General features: G+C 39.6%; 1 pseudogene; it reads right to left on the bottom strand.

Moving 5' to 3' along the window:
* Positions 1-12,924: 12,924 nt before the first annotated feature.
* On the bottom strand, positions 12,925-14,639 carry LOC109392082 (uncharacterized protein C2orf42 pseudogene; annotated as a pseudogene).
* Between the last annotated feature and the right edge of the window lie 1,747 nt (positions 14,640-16,386).

The raw sequence follows: 16,386 nt of genomic DNA, 5'->3' as shown, positions 1-16,386 counted from the left end.
GGGAGGACCGGGCTTCGGGCCGACTGCCTCCCGCACTCGCAATCTCCCGTTGCCCACGGCATCGGCGGACGAGCGATTCGGACGCATTTTTGGCCTGCTGCGGTGTTCCCATCCGGAGGCTCCAGGCAACCCTGAGTCGCGACTCCCTGGGATGGCAGAGGGGTTTCCGGGGACACAGCTTTCCCAGGGGACCGCCGCGCGAGCTTTTCCCTCTGGGTCCGCCCCCGGGGCGCGTGGGGCAGGTCGGCGACATGTCCGTGCTCGCGGGAGACTCCCGTGGAGTTTTCCCTCTCATCTTTCTAATTGGCTGAAGTTGCTGGCCACATACATATTGGATGATATTGGTGACTTAGTACCTCTTTCCCCCCCTTGAACTCCCGCCACCTCGGTGTCATTCCTTTCTCATTTTGTTGAGTAAATATTTATGTTGAAGGTTTTCGCAAACATCACAAGAAACGGTAGGAAGAGAAAGTCAAGCCTGATTTCTTAGCTTTAGTCTACTTCTGAACCCTGTATAACTTCATCTCTTGCTGAAGCTCAAAGAAGGTAGAGTGGAGACCCACAGCAGAATGCTTGGGATGCAGTTTAATACAATAGTTAGCTTTTAGGAAATAGAATTGGGATAATTATAATTTTGATCTTCATGCAGAATTGCAATTTGCTTTTAGAATGCTTGGGGCACTGCATGATGTTACATGGATAGCTGGCAGCTGGGCCACGGTGCATTGTTGTCAGCATCTCTTTTATTTTCCATTCTTTCAGAGTTTTATTTGGCACATACTTAGACCTTTTAAGTCCGTCTGAACAGGAATAACTTCTGATACATTGGTTGCTTTTCTAAACGTTGTCTGTATTCATATTTCTGCTGGGAGAAGAAAAAGCATATGGTGGCTCTTGGAGTCCAGAAAATGTGCTAGTTTGATCCAGTAATTGGACTTCTTGTTGCAATATTTTGGGGTAGTGATGGTTGTGATTCATTAATATGTTTTTCCTTATTGGGTGAATTGAAATCTAACTCAGAATCTTGACACTTGCCCTTGGACTTGAGCGTGAAGGAATTAGAAGCTTTAATTACTGCTTCAACATGATCTCTAAAGTTTTCAAGTACTCATTGGTGTGGATTTTTTTTTAATAGGGCTGTTTGTGAAGATGGGGCATTATGCTGTTGTAATTTCCATTTTCAGTAAGATCTAGAGTCTACTTCATTCTTGAAATTGGTTATGTGGTGATATTTTATAGAAAGGTCCCTAGGATGGTGAGAGGGTGGAACTGTGCTCAAGCCAGTTATCTTCATACCATGGTCTCTATAACCATGAAATAAAGCAGCACTTTGGACAGAGACTTGGCCAGACATGGCTGGGGTGGCAGCCCAGTTCCCTGTGTGGTGGTGTACACTGAGGTGGGTGACAGGGTGTACGTGGGCCAGAGAGGAAATGTTAGTTAGAAGAACCTTCTTTGGTTATATAACTGTTTTTGTTTTCTAGGGAGAGACTAAGAAGCAGCCAGGCAGGCTCAACTGTCATTAGAGTCTTTGATGTTGGGTAGAATTCCAGTAGTTATGTTCCTTTTATTTTCTTTTCCCAGCCCCCACATCATTTTCCAGTCACCAGAAGCTATTCTGCAGTTGGGCTGAGACTTTAATGTCAGTACATCCATCTTCACTTCTCTCTCTCTCTTATTCTCTCTTTAGATGACTTATTCAGTAGTGTTTTCTCTTTTCAAGCTGGTCTAGGTGTATTGTCTGCACGGTATATATAGATTCATTGTTGATTGTAAATGCATTTAACAAATGTAAGGAACCAGCAAAAGAAAAATGTCATGAAATGAACTAAACATTGTTCATTGTTTAGTTTAGTCTCATAAGGAATGAGAATGTGTTAGATCTCTTCCAGTTCCAAAATTTTGTGATTTCATCTCATTTTTAGGAAATCCATATGTAGTACGTATAATTTGAAACTCTTTGGAATTTTTTATTATTCTGAGACAGATGTCAAGTTTATTGAGACTTTGAGCTTCTTTAAAGCATCAGTTCAAAATATCAAAGGAGGCTACAAGTTAGTATTTACAAGAAAATCTTTTTAGTAAAATATTTTATATTTTTCTGCATTGTTTAGGAGAGAAGTTGGCAAAATTCAGTCTGTAGGCTTAATCTGGCCTGCAAGCTTGTTTTTTGTATGGTCTACGAACTAAGAATGATTTATAAAATTTAAATGCTTCAAAAGAGTCAAAAGATTTCATGACATGTACAAGTTATATGAAGTTTAAATATCAGGGTCCATAAATAAAGTTTTATTAGCACACAGTCACACTCATTTGTTTATGGATTGTCTGTGGCAGCATTGGCAGTACAACAGCAGAGTTGTGTTATTGCAACAGAGACAGTATTGCCTGCAAAGCCTAATCTATTTTTTATCTGGCCCTTTGCAGAAAAAGTTCGCCAAACCCTGATTTAGGACTTAAAATTTTTTGCCTTCCTTAGCACAAGCTATTTCCTATCATAGCATTATAGGAGTTAAAACCCTGGGAAAGGTACTGATTTTTGCTTTGGAGCCAGATAGACTTGTGCTTGAATGCCAGTATAAACTTTGATCCTGGACAGACTAACATCTTTGTGCCTCAGGTGCCTCCTTTGTAATCAGAGAATAACAATAGAATCGATCTTAGAAGGTTGTAGTGATGATTAAATGAAAAGGTACATGTCAAGGCATAATGCAACATAAGTGTGTAGTAAGCACTCAGTATGTCATAGATGATGCTGATTATAAATTCTAGTCTAAACAGTGTGCCTAAAACATTGTATGTCACCTTGGTCCCTATATTATAGTTGTTCTGCTGAGTGGTATGCTATATGTTACCAAAGTTTCTCCTTTACTGAAACTAGTTAACAGCTGATAATTGGAATAATATGAGAAATTTCTATATGTTATACTGTATTTTTATTAATCACTTACTTAGATTAAGAATGGGTGGAAAGATAGTTCTGCTGTTTTTTGGAGATCCTGGTTCTTGACAATCTTCTGATACTATTCTAAGTTTGCAAACTGAATTTAAATATCACTTCTATTTTGGTACTGGCATTTTTTTTTTTTTGAGAAAGATATGTGAGAAAAGCCTGTTTTAATTAGGCCAGTGTTAGATAACTTTCCTTACATATGTATGACATTCTTAAGTCTTCCTTATTGTTTGCATTAGCATCTTATAACATCCTCTTCAAGTTGGAATAATAAAAGTTAATCTTTTTTAAAGATAGATCTAGTTTACTATCTAGAGACTGATATTAAGCTGCTTTTTGAAGTTTTTGGTTTAAATTATCTTAAAATTGAGAATTGCATGTACTTTTCAACTTTAAGTGCTGGTTTATTTAACATTAATTTCAAACTAAGATTGAGCAAATAAACATAGAGTGTTGTTCTGAGTTAAAACAGAATTGGGGTCATCGTGGCTCTTGCAGTCCTACAAACTGTTGTTTCATGCCTTGGATGATGCTTAAATGCAGTAGGGTTGAACCAAGGTAGATAGATGGTGGAGCACTGTCCTTGGTGGAACAGTGGGATGAAGGCAAAGGGGCTCTTCCATAAAACCATAGAGCAGCAGCACCTGGAAAACTAAACTAGGGTCCTAATGTAGCATCTCAAGAAAGGTAGAGGCCTGTCTGGAGAGTTGAAGGTTGAAAAGGGATATTCCCCAATGTAGTAAAGATTTGATAAAATAGATGTTTACAGTTTCACAGTGTATTGGATAAGGGGGCCTTCCCTGGTACTTATAGAAGACTTTTAGGGTGGGTAAAAGGAAGTGAGAAATAATTTCTCATACAAATATATGAACCAGAATGTTCAGTGTGGAGGTAGAATTCTGGTTTTCAGAGATCCAGTTATTTGGCTTATGGTCATATATCCCTTTCCTAACTTATTTTGTATTATGGATTATAATACACATTAATATTGGAGGTTGTGGAGGTGGAAAGCATGGAAAGGAAAGCATGTGTGACCCATGTATTATGGAAGTGTTATGATATGTTTGCATTGTCTCTATTAGAAGAGATAGGCACCATACTCTGGGGAAGAATTCTTTTTTTTTGAAAGAATTCTAAAGCAGATATTCCATTTGTTGCACTTAAAAGGTAAAATTGCTATCTGTGATTCAGCCTTGTGATCTTGGGCAAGCCATTTAACTGCATTGTTTTTATTCTTTTTTGTGTAGTATGGAAACAGTTAATTCCTGTTCCTCTTTTAATTGAAGAGATATGTGGTAAAAGAACTCTTAAGATGAGTAGTATTTTCAACAGTTTTGAATAGCATATTATGTGAAGTCCAATAACTACCCAGTTAAGCAAAAGTAAAAAAAATGGAAGTAACCTTTAACAGGTAAAGGAGATTTGAACTTGCAGTTAGAGGACCTGTGTTCTTGTCTTGGCTCTGCTGTGAACAATCTGTGACTCTGGACAAGTAATTCATCTCTCTGAATCTCACTTCCCTTGTGTCTAAAATGAGGAGGGGTCAGACGAGAGGTGTGTAAGATTCTTTCTTGCTCTAAAATTCTATGATTCTCTGAATTTTTTTTTTTTTTAAATCAGGGACCATCCTCTTACACTTGACTAGTTTCCACTGACCTTCTACCCAAGAAGAACCTGACAGTCCTTACTAGTTTCTCTATATACAGTGGTCTTTCAGATTCAGTAGCAATCTGGGCTCCAGTAGGATGAGGGAAACCAAGTCTCTCTTATCAGTTAACTGAAAAGTATCTGCTGAGTGCATACTGTGTATCTTGTTCTATGCTAGATGCAGTGGAAAATAGATATGAAAGAAGGTGGCATTGATTCTCTGTAATCAGGAAGTGTTCATTTTGTGGCAAGATAAAACGATATTATGAAAAAGAATATTATAAAAGAGTAGGCAAGGGAACAATGGGATGATCCCTTATGTGGCAGTTGGAGGACCCGGGATGTACTATTGGAGAGGATGCTTTGTGGTCTGAACATTTGTAAAATGAGCTTTATAGACTCCTTCCAGCTTTGAAATTGGTCATATTCTCTTTGATGGAGAAGCAGCAGCCCTGAATCAGCCATCAGGAGGCTACCCAAGTGAGAACTGCTCAATTCAGCCTAGATTTTTACACTCATTCTGTGTAAGTGCTATATTTACTAGATGGAAGGAAAGGGTTACTTTAGTTTTCTGGCAATACATTCAAGGGACAATCTTTCTTCTGAAAAGTCAAATATGTGAGAAGTGATAGGATACCAAGGTGTCCCTGTTTCTGAGGCAATAAATTTGTTCCCTGATCTCATTCGTTTTTGCTTTCTTAAGGCCTTCACTCTGCAGTTATTTTCTTTCCTAAATTATCACTCTCTTTTGGTATGCAAACATACCTTATATTACTTGGAGCCGTGATGATTAATTGTTCACCAAATGCCATTCTCTGCTGCTTCCTTTCAGTAATAGGACCCTCAAGTTGGGCACATGGCTACCCAACTGGACTACTATTCCTTAGCCTCTCTCTTACAGCTAGATCTGGCCATGTGACTAAATTTTGACTAAATATTAATAGACGTGACCAGAAGTGCGTGATGTGTGTGATTTCTAAGTCATGGTCTTAGAAAGGGAGCTAGTTGCCTTCTACTTCTCTTTTCCCTGTTTTGCCAAGAAGAATGTAGTGCTGGTGTACATTGTTCGACCTTGCAGGTGAGAGCAACACTTTAGGGGGACATGGATCAATAAGATGGCTCTTTGGATAATCTCGTGGAGCAGAGCCATCTCCTAGCCATGGACTGCTTATGTATCTCTGGATGGTTAAGTGAGAGAAGAATAAAATTCTATCTTGTTTGAGCCACTGATACTTCTAACTGAATCAATAAATCACCCATCTTAAACCTCCTGTCCTCTGCCTTATGATTCCCTTCAGCTGTTGCCCAATTTCTTTGTTCCCTTTTACAGCAAGAGGTGTTTATATTTGCTGTGTCGACTTCCTCACCATTTATTCTCTCTTTAGCCTGGTCGTTTGAGCTCTTGTTCTACTACCCCGCTGAAGTTATTTGTAATTGAGCTGCCATGGCCTGTATCTTGCCAAAGCAAGTGATCAGTTCACTGTCTCCATCTTATTGACCTCTCACCAGCATTTTACACTGGTCTCTAAGGCTCTCATTTTTTATGTCTTTTTGCCAGCTTTTCTCTATTCCCAATGCCCCACATCTTGGCCATTGTAAACAATGCTGCAACGAACATATGGATGCACATGTCCCCTTGAAGTAATGTTTGGGTTTCTTCAGATAAATACCCTGAAGTGGGATTACTAGGTCCTTCCTTGTCTCTTTTTATAGTCTTTGTTTTGAAGTCTCTTTTTCTGGTGTAAGTATTGCTACCCCAGCTTTTTGTTCATTTGTTTCCATTTTCATGAAATAACTTTTTCCGTCTCTTTACTTTCAGTTTTTATGTCTTTCTATCTGAAATGAGTTGTAGGCAGCATATGTAAGGGTCTTGTTTCCTTATCCATTCAGCCACCCTCATTTGATTGGAGCATTTAAACCATTTACATTGCAAGTAATTGTTGATAGCTATGTAGTTATTGCCATTTTATCATTCATGTTTTTGGGGTTTTTTTTTTTTCCATCTTAAAGAAATCCCTCTAAGATTCCTTGTAGTTCTGGTTTGTTGTTGTTGTTTTTTCTTTCTTGATAATAGACTATTTTTTAGAGCAGTTTTAGTTTCACAGCAAAAAAGGAGCGGAAGGTACAGAGATTTCCCATGTACTTCCTGTCCCCTCAAAGGCACAGTCTCTCTTATTATCATCATCCCTCAGAGTGATAATATTTGTTACAGTCGATGAACCTACATTGACACATCATTATCACCCAAAGCCCGTAGTTTATGTTAGGGTTCACTCTTGGTGTTGTATATTCTATACAGAATAGTTTCGCTGCCATAAAAATCTTCTGTTCACCCTGCCTTTTCTTCCCTCACCTTCCTCCCATCCTCAATCCCTAGCTACCATCAGTCTGTTTAATGACTTCATAGTTCTGCCTTTTCCTGAAGTCAAGATATTTGGAATCATACTGTGTGTAGCTTTTCCAGATTGGCTTCTTTAACTTACTAATGTGTATTTAAGTTTCCTCCATGTCTTTTCATGGCTTGATAGCTCATTATTTTTTAGCACTGAGTAATAGTCCGTTTTCCAGTTGTATAACAATTTATCCATTCATTTGCTGGAGGACATCTTGGTTGCTTCCAAGCTTTGCCAGTTGTGAATAAAGTAGCTTAAGTGACTATGTGCAGGTTTTTTTGTGGACATAAGTTTTCAACTCTATGGGTAAATACCAAGGAGAGCAATTGCTGGATTGTAGGGTCAGAGTATGTTTAGCTTTATAAGAAACTGCCAAAATGTTTCCCAAAGTGTCTGTATCATTTTGCATTCCCACCAGCAACAAATGTGAGTTCCTCTCCTGCATTTGGTGTTGACAGTGTTCTGGATTTTGGCCATTCTATTAGGTGTGTAGTGGATAATGTTCTTTTTTATCGCTTGAACAAGCTATGCACATACCTTTTTAGAGATTTGTAATTGCACTTCCTTTTGCCTAGAATGTATTTTCTTCTGATCTTTGCACGACTGCCTTCTCCTTCCCTAGAGAGGCCTTTGTGATTACCTGTAAACATGCAGCATCCCAAACTCTCTCTCTTCTATATTATCCCATTTATCATCTTCATATTAGTTTATCATTTATTTGCTTATGTGTTTAATTTATAACCTGCTTCTTCATAAGCTATTTGAGGGGCAGGGCCCTGTCTAGATACATGGTGTCTTTGTAGCTTTCCTACTTAATAAATAATTTGTTGGTGACAGAGTGATGCCTGAGTCCATCATGGGAATTGAAGACAAGGTTTTCAGTGATAATGATAAATCAGAGGATTCATCTGGGAGCAGTAGGGAAGGTTATGATTTTCTGGAGGATGGAAAAAAAGTCACTTGAGATAAAGCTGCTTTAGCCTGTACTCAGTGATTAATTTTGTAGAATGGAGGAATTCACCTCCATTTTGTAAGTAGGCAAAGGACAAGAGTAACATGACAGCAGGGACTTTTAGGAAAGAAAGGCTACTTCAGGGTTTAACTTTCATTTTGCCTTGTGTCTCATACCACTTGTTTCTCCATATAGAGCTTACATCTTCATAAGACTGGTGAATACTGCAGTTATATAAGCCTCTGGGGAATATGCGGTTGTACCTTTCCCCAGTATCAGAATTCCTTCCACATTATCCTTGGAAGATAATCATCTACCCTGTACTTCTGTATTTTCGGGTCTGAACACTCAGTTACTCATATGACAGCCCAACTCTTTTTAAAAAGAGTTCTTATTGTTTAAAAATTCCTCATTATATTAAAGTGGAATGTAGCTCCCTGCATTTCCAACAGCACACAGATCTACTTTATTTTTCACATGATAGCTCTCTAGCTGTCATGTGAAAAATGGTTGGTTTTTTAATCTTCCCATCAGCCTTTTTTCTTTCCAGACTAAATGTTCATTTTCTTCAACTGTTCGTCACATGGCAAGGATTTTAGATCATTTTCCAGGCCCATCCCTAACATTTTTTAGACTGGGCAAGAATACACGTGGAAGCCTATATGCCATATTATCTAAAAATCTTCAAGTTATAAATCAGGCTAACTGATAAAGCTGTTCCATTACTTACCTTAACAAATAAGACTTCACAATGACAAATAAAACTGTATAATAAAACTTCACAAAGTCAGAGAATTCTCTCTTGCATTCTGCTAGGTAAAGTGCAAAGAAAGACCCAGCCTCCAACCTGAGGTGCCCTTCTCAGTCCAGTCTCCTTGCTTTGCCTGTGCACGTACTCGTATGTGGATACCCCAGCTCATACATCCTGTACATCTTTCAGACAGCAGGTCTTTGACCATCTCTTGGGCTGAGGGGTATAAATACTGATGGGGTTGTCTGCTCTTGGGAGGACCACCTCAGAGAAGAGGCCTGAGCAGACCCTGGAAGTAGGCAGGAAATTCTGGGGTCCTGGGCAGGATGAGGGCAGGGGTGTGTTGGCTGCAGGTGGGCACACGGTTTAGACCTTGAGAACACCTGGCCCTGTGGTCAAGGGTGTGGCCATAGGGAGGCCAGTTCATGGCCCTCCACAGATCCTGATTGCTTTGATCCAGGATGTTATTGTTCTATCATAGTCGAACTCTGGTCTTGATTCTGTTTGCCAGAGCTAGTTATTGTGGAAAATGTTAAAGTCCCTTTTATAGTGCTCCACATTAGACATGGTATTCTAATTAGAGCTTCCTAACTGGTGTGCCAGGCGATGCTCTGCATATGTTACAGATGGGCCAGAAATACTGATTTCCTTAGTCCTCGAGAGTATGGTCGGTGACAAGAGTGGCAGACCCTCTAGGCTTATCACTATTGGCCACTGACAGCATGGCCTATTTACCCCAGTGTGCCCATACCAGTACAGCAATTTTCTGTGTGTGCCATAGCATGCAGGTCTCATAGTATAACATATTTTACATACAGCTTTAAGAGCATTTTTTAATCAACATCATTATTTGGTCTGTCTGTCTGTGTTGGAGTTGTCAAAGTAGGTTTGTGCCCTTTTTATTAATGAGGATTTAGATCCAGGTTAAGTGGCTACATATTATATTCTCACTCAAGTAGGGCATTGAAACTAGAACTCTATTCTTCTGACCCTTATTTTGGTATATTCTCTCTACTAACCCAAATTGGTTTTTTCGTACTTTTTTTTGGATAGCCTATCACCTCTGGTTCATTTAGGGCATGCAGGCAATTACAATTTTTTTAGAGTTTTTCTATCCCAACTTATGTTACTTCTTTATTGTTACTTTTTAGCCTGAAGACTCAACTTTCCATTTAATCCCTATGAAATGGTATTATTTTTATGGGAGTCAAACAATTGATCCAGTGTCTTGAAACTTGATTCTGTGTGTTATCCATTTTGATAGCGCTCTTCCCTAGATTAGTGTCCTATTTAGTTATTACAGCGAGGTTTGTCTGAAATAGTCACCGAGTCATTTATAAAAGGTTAGATTACATTAAGGCAGAAAACTGTGTAATACATTTTAGAAATAGTTCTTTCATAAGCCAGTTATTATAAAAAAAATCTGGCTCTTAAATGTAATTCACTTCCTTTTAATTTAATGACCACTATGTATTGATCTTTACAAAAGTTATTTAAGCCTCAGAAAAGTGTGGTCACTTGCTCAAGTCACCCAACCAAGTGGTGGATTGATTCAGAATTCAAATCTAGGTCTGTTTGACCTCAGAGTACCTGAGTTTTCCTCTATAAATTATGTGAAATGATTTGTAAACATTTAACTTGGGCTGGGAAAGGGATAATTTATATTCTTACATTTAGAATAATAACATTCTCTAATGTTACTCATGCACAGAACAGTTCCCCCTCCTTCTGCCCCCCCAAGAATTATCTGGTGTAAATGTCAGTAATGTGAGGGTAAAAAACCCTGCTCTAAGGCTTTTGAATAGTTAAGATTTTACTTGATTGTGTTTTTATATGTTTAGCTATCGTGGTGATAGGTATTAGAATATATGAGAGATACAGAACTCCTTGTGTCTCTGAATGGTGAAGGTTAGGCTTTTTATGTTTTTATGCTTATTTGTATTAGAACTTTTGATTGGAAAAAAAAACTTGTGTTAACATACGTATACAACTAAGCTGGCTTTCGTGTATTGACTTGCTAAGAATGTGACTTCTGTGAGGAGTTGCGTTTATTAGTTAAAGCACAGATTTGAAGGAATAGTTGCTTAGCATTCTAATACAAGTTCTTTCCCTTTTTCCCTGTTTTTGAGTTTCAAGGCATGACCACAACATCAGTGTAGCACTTTTCTCAATTTCTTCACAGCTACTTTCCCAGACTTGATTTTGTGTTCTTTGATCTAGGTTGTCATAACCACCTCCTTAAGTTTTATTATGTCAGTCTAACAGATCCAGAACCATCAGAGACTCCCTATTCTGAATGTACTTATTAAATTATCTTGCCTGATTCTCAAGGAATGCTTTTTTATTACCCTCAATTCAGGACTCAGTTTTGCTAAATGGTAAGTATCTGTCTTATTAATATTATCAGTAGGTCCTGTTATTGTAAACATTAATTATTATTGGTATGTCAGGAACTATTCTTAGCCCCTTACATGTATTATTTGGTGTAATCATCACAGTTGCCCCCATGAAAGTAGTTACTCATACTAATTTTTTTATTGTGGTAAAATTTACATAATAAAATTTACAACCTTACCTTAGATGTACATTCATTAGTGTTAAGTATATTCACACTACTATGAAACATATCTCCAGAATGTTTTTTTCATCTTGTAGGACTAACTCTGTGTCTGTTAAGCAACAATTCCTCATTTCTCCCTCCCTGCAGCCCCTGGTAACTGCCATTCTTTTCTCTGTTTCTTTGAATTTCACTACTTTAGATACCTCATATAAATGGGTCCATACAGTATTTGTCTTCTTGTGACTGACTTATTTCACTTAACATAATGTCTTCAAGGTTCATCCATGGTGTAGCATATGACAGGATTTCCTTGCTTTTTAAGGCTGAATTATATTTCGTTGTTTATATATTTACCACATTTGTTTATCCATTCATTCATTGATGGACACTTGGGCTCCTTCTACCTCCTGGCTATTGTGAATAGTGTTGCTATGATGATGGATATACAAATATCTCTGAGATCCTGCTTTCAGTTCTTTTGGAAATATACCCAGCAGAACTGCTGGATCATATGGTAATTCTATTTTTAATTTTTTTGAGGAACTGCCATACTGTTTTCCACAGCAGCTGTACCATTTTATGTTCCCACCAGTGGTGCACAAGAATTTCAATTTCTTCACATCCCCATCAACACTTGTTGTTTTCCGTGTTTTGCTAGTAGCCATCTTAATGGAGGCAAAGTATTATCTCATTGTGGTTCTGATTTGGATTTGCTTAATGATAGTGATGTTGACCATTTTAAAATATGCTTGTTGGCCATCTGTGTATCATCTTTGGCGAAATTTCCATTCAAGTCCTTTGCCCATTTTTTTTTTTTTAAACTAATGACATTGTGCTTTATTTGGTAACAGAGTATAAGGGCATGACTGGAGCTGCCAGGATGGTCCTTAACATTTTGCCCTAACCAGGGTGTTAGTAACTTTCCACATTGTTAGTGTACGGTGGAGTACTTCTAACTAAGAGAATTAGAGAAAGTTTGAAACAAACTCTAAAGGTGAGTCCTTTAAGAAAGAAAATGAACTGGTTTACTTTTTGTTCCTTTAAACACTCTAGCCAGAAATACTACCTCATTTATAATGAAGACTATACACAGCAGCACCAAAAGGCCATTTACGGGCCGGCCAAGTGGCTCAGTTGGTTAAGAATTGGCTTAAGAGCGTGAGCTCTGAGCAACAGGGCTGCCAGTTCGACTCCCGCATGGGATGGTGGCTGTGCCCACCTGCAACTAAGACTGAACTCGGCACCTTGAGCCGAGCTGTCACCCGGATGGCTCAGTGGATAGACTGTGTGCTCTTAACAACAAGGCTGCTGGTTTGACTCCCACATGGGATGGTAGCTACGCCCGCCTGCAACTAAGATTGAACATAACACCTTGAGGCCACGAGGGCAGCCAGATGGCGACTGGCGCCCTCCACAACTAAGATTGAAGAATAATAACTTGGCTGGTCCTCCCTCCCCAGTTCCTCAGCACTGTTCCCCTCCCTCAATTCCCCAATAAAATCTTTAAAAAAAAAAGGCATTTATAAGAAGAGTTTTTCTTCAACAGAATCCACTTGACTACGTTGAGAAATGCATCTTCTCTAAAAGCAGTTCACTAAGGAACTTAGTATTTGAAGTTGTCAGGGGGTGGGATGTGTAAATTTAGTAGCAAAAGACTTTTATTTTGTCTCAAGGGAAAGTGATGATGGTCAGAGGGGCCAGTTCCAAGGAGTGGTTGGGCGGGTGGGGTACTGGTCTTGGTAGTCTGCACATGCCTGTTCCGGTGGTGACTATACTCAAACTTGATCCTTACCTCACCAGTCTTGGATTGGGGGAGGATATCTGGGATCCACTCGATGATGAAATGTGTTGGCTTCTTTTGATACAGGGAAATGTTGACAACTTTGAGAAAAGTTTTTAGTTCCAGGGTTGCAGCACTGGTTGCTTTTCTGTGTGACGGTAGGTTTCTGCTGTGCTCTCTGCTTCTACATTAGGGCATTTAAATAGCTCATATGTCCCATCCCGGTTCTGGATAAACCTATGGGTAATTTCTGAGGGCATCTCGGGGGTAGCTAACATTTGGTTAGCTTGCAGTATATTAGTGATATGCCAGGTATACTTGGAAAATGTTCCCAGTGGCAAGTCATTTTTTTGAAGAAAAAAACTGTGGTGGAGTTGGGAAGCTTTTTTGGTACTTCCTATAGATATTCTCTGTTGCAGGGAATCGAAAAAGGACTGAGGAATGTGGAACACCAGTGGCTCTGGTTTGCCATTAAACGGACAGTGTATGGTTTGATGGATATGTTCTATGACACTGGCTATCCAGCCTTGGATGGATAAGGTCACTTGTGCCTCTTCTAACGCTAACCACAGGCCTGCCTTTTTAATGAAGAAGCAGCCACAGGGTTTTTCAGGCCACTTTTCCTTAGATTATTGCTCACTGCAGCAACAGTGAACTGTTCGTCTATGCACCAGATACTTCATTTGTTTTTCTCTTCTTTGCCTTAGAGGCAGTAGACTCATAAGCTGATACTGTTGATTCTGAATGGCAACCCAGCTGAGGCACAGTAATCTCTTTAAGACCGCTGCAATCAAAATTTTGGAAATCTGAGAATTCTTGAGCCAGTGTCTCGTCAGTGGCCAAGGCACAGATACATAACAAGCAAAGAAATGAATGCATCTCTGGGCTGCCACATCCTTGGAGGCATTCGACTTGTGAGATGTCAGCCTGGCAGAAGCAGAAGAAACAGCGCTCGGGCAAGCTTTTGGGAGATTTTCTGCCCAAAGGATGTATGCAAATACCCCAAACCGTGCTTCTGGCTTGCCTTGCATGCACCACCAAAATGTTTTTAGTTATTCTCTGTACAAGGAGACCCATGGGTTCTGTGGCCAACTGCCAAATGGTTTGCTTGGTTCCTGGGGAGGCTTGCATTGCATTCAGAACTGAGTTCTTTAGCGTCAGAGGGGTGGCCTCTGCCTGGCAGTTCACTGCCAACTTGATGTGCTGGCACTGGTTTTCTACAACGCTCTGGGTGACAGCTTTCAGGTATGAGGGGACATAACACTGTCCAGAACTCAGCTGAATGATGATTGTGTCACCTACCGTCTGGATTGTCGTCTCTGAAACACCTAGTGTCACATAGCATTGGTAATCGGGGCCCTGGTCTCTTTGCCACAAAGTAGACCTGAAGATCGGAGTCTGTTATGATTTTGACCGCTTCAACACTAGGCTGCCTCCGTGTATCATAGCAGAATATGGTTCCACATGTCTTGTTTTTACAGCTAAGTCCCTGGGTTCCACTGTTTGTGCCACATTGGGGACACTTTCTGATTTCCCTCAATGTGGCCTTCCTCAAATCAGATAAGAAAGCTGGGACATTAGTCTTTAGAGAGTTTGGTTCCATTTTTCATAGGCTCCGGTATCAGCTACCAGAGCATCAGGAAAACAGTGTAATCTAAATTCATAAGACCTAAAAGGTGTTTCATTAATTTGTGATGATCATAGAGGATAGGAAAAGACATAATCATTTACAGAGTAAATATTACTGCTTAACCCAAAGTCTTCTGAAATTTGAACTCTATGGTATAATAATGGAGACACTCAGCATCCTCCTTGGCCAGTCAGTGGCAAAGCTCCTGCCCAGTATTTCACAGTCAGATTCCCACTGCCCTGAGTGGAGATCTTGGCAGTCTCTTCTCTCTTCACCTGCCGTAGTCTTTTTCCTTTTGCTCATTTTAAATCAGGCTGGTTTTTATCTATTTTTTAATTAATTAATTAATTAATTAATTAAAATATTTTATTGGGGAATTGGGGGAGGGGAACAGCGTTGGGGAATCAGGGAAGGGGAACAGACAAGTTGCTGTCCTTTTGTTCTTCAGTCTAGTTGTGGAGGACGTCGCTTCACTGGCCCATGTTGGTATCATTGCACTCTTCCTGGGTAAGGCAGATTGGTCGCCGGCTCTTGGCAGGTCACGCCAGCTGCCGGCCGCTCATGTCGGCTGCCAGCCACTCACGGTAGCTTATGGCAGCCCACTGCAGCAGGGTCTGCAGCCTATGCCGTCACCGGCGACTCACGGCAGCCCAGCTCCAGGTCGAGCTGCTGTTAAGCATCTTAGCTGTAGAGGGCAGTGTCACTGACCCATGTGGGATCCCAACTGGGGCTCTGCTGCTCAGAGCTGGTGTCCCAAGTCCATTCTTACCCAACGCCCCACTCGGCCGGCCCTAGTTTTTATTTAATTTTATTTTATTTTGTTAGAGAACTTTATATGTTCTAGATATCAGTTTCTTTCTTTCAAGATATATGATTTAAAATATTTTCTTCCATTCTGTGAGTTGGCTTTTCACTCTGTTGATAGTAGCTTTTGATGCATAAAGTTTTTAATTTTGATGAAGTACAGCTTAACCTGTCATTTTTTGCCTCTGCCTTTGGTGTCATAATCAAGAAATCATTGCCAAATGCAGTGTCTTGAAGTTTTCCCTTATGTTTTCTTCTAAGAGTTTTATTGTTTTAGTTCTTTTGTTTGGATCTTTGATGAGGTTTGAGTTAATTTTCCTATAATAGTGTAAAGTATGGTTCCAATTTCATTTTTTTGCATGTGGATATCCAGTTTTCCCAATACCTTTGTTGAAAAGACTGTCTTTTCCCAATTGAATGGGCTTAGAACCCTTGTTAAAAATCACTTGACCATGTGCGAATACTCATACTGATTTTATAGCTGATTTACATTGAGGTGTGACTGATAGACAGTATTAACACATTTGAAAAAGAATTAACCCCAAAGTAATCTATGTTTGGTACAGTAAGATAAAGGAGGTTTTTAGGGTTGTGAGGTGTCTGTCTGTCTTCTCCCAGGTGAATAAGTGTCAGTAACTTTTTGCCCCCCCCCCCCCCCCCCCCCCCCCCGGTCTGATAGGTTGCTAACTCAACTACTCAACTAGTGATTTTCAAACTCTTAGCAACAAAACCCCTTTTCCTCCCTAAACAAAACCTTAGATGGACCTCCAGTAGTCTAGTGATACTTAGTATTTTGTTAGTATATATTCATCTAAAATATCCGTGTATAATATTTTCCTATATTTGCTAATTGATGGTAACAAAGGTTCATGCATTTGTGGTTCCCAGTGTTTTGAAAACGTGCATGTTATGTTTT

The sequence above is a fragment of the Hipposideros armiger genome, unplaced genomic scaffold (assembly GCF_001890085.2).
Source record: "Hipposideros armiger isolate ML-2016 unplaced genomic scaffold, ASM189008v1 scaffold_313, whole genome shotgun sequence".
NCBI lineage: Eukaryota > Metazoa > Chordata > Mammalia > Chiroptera > Hipposideridae > Hipposideros > Hipposideros armiger.
Note: the sequence above shows the minus strand (reverse complement) of the source record. Positions and strands in the feature narration are given on the sequence as shown.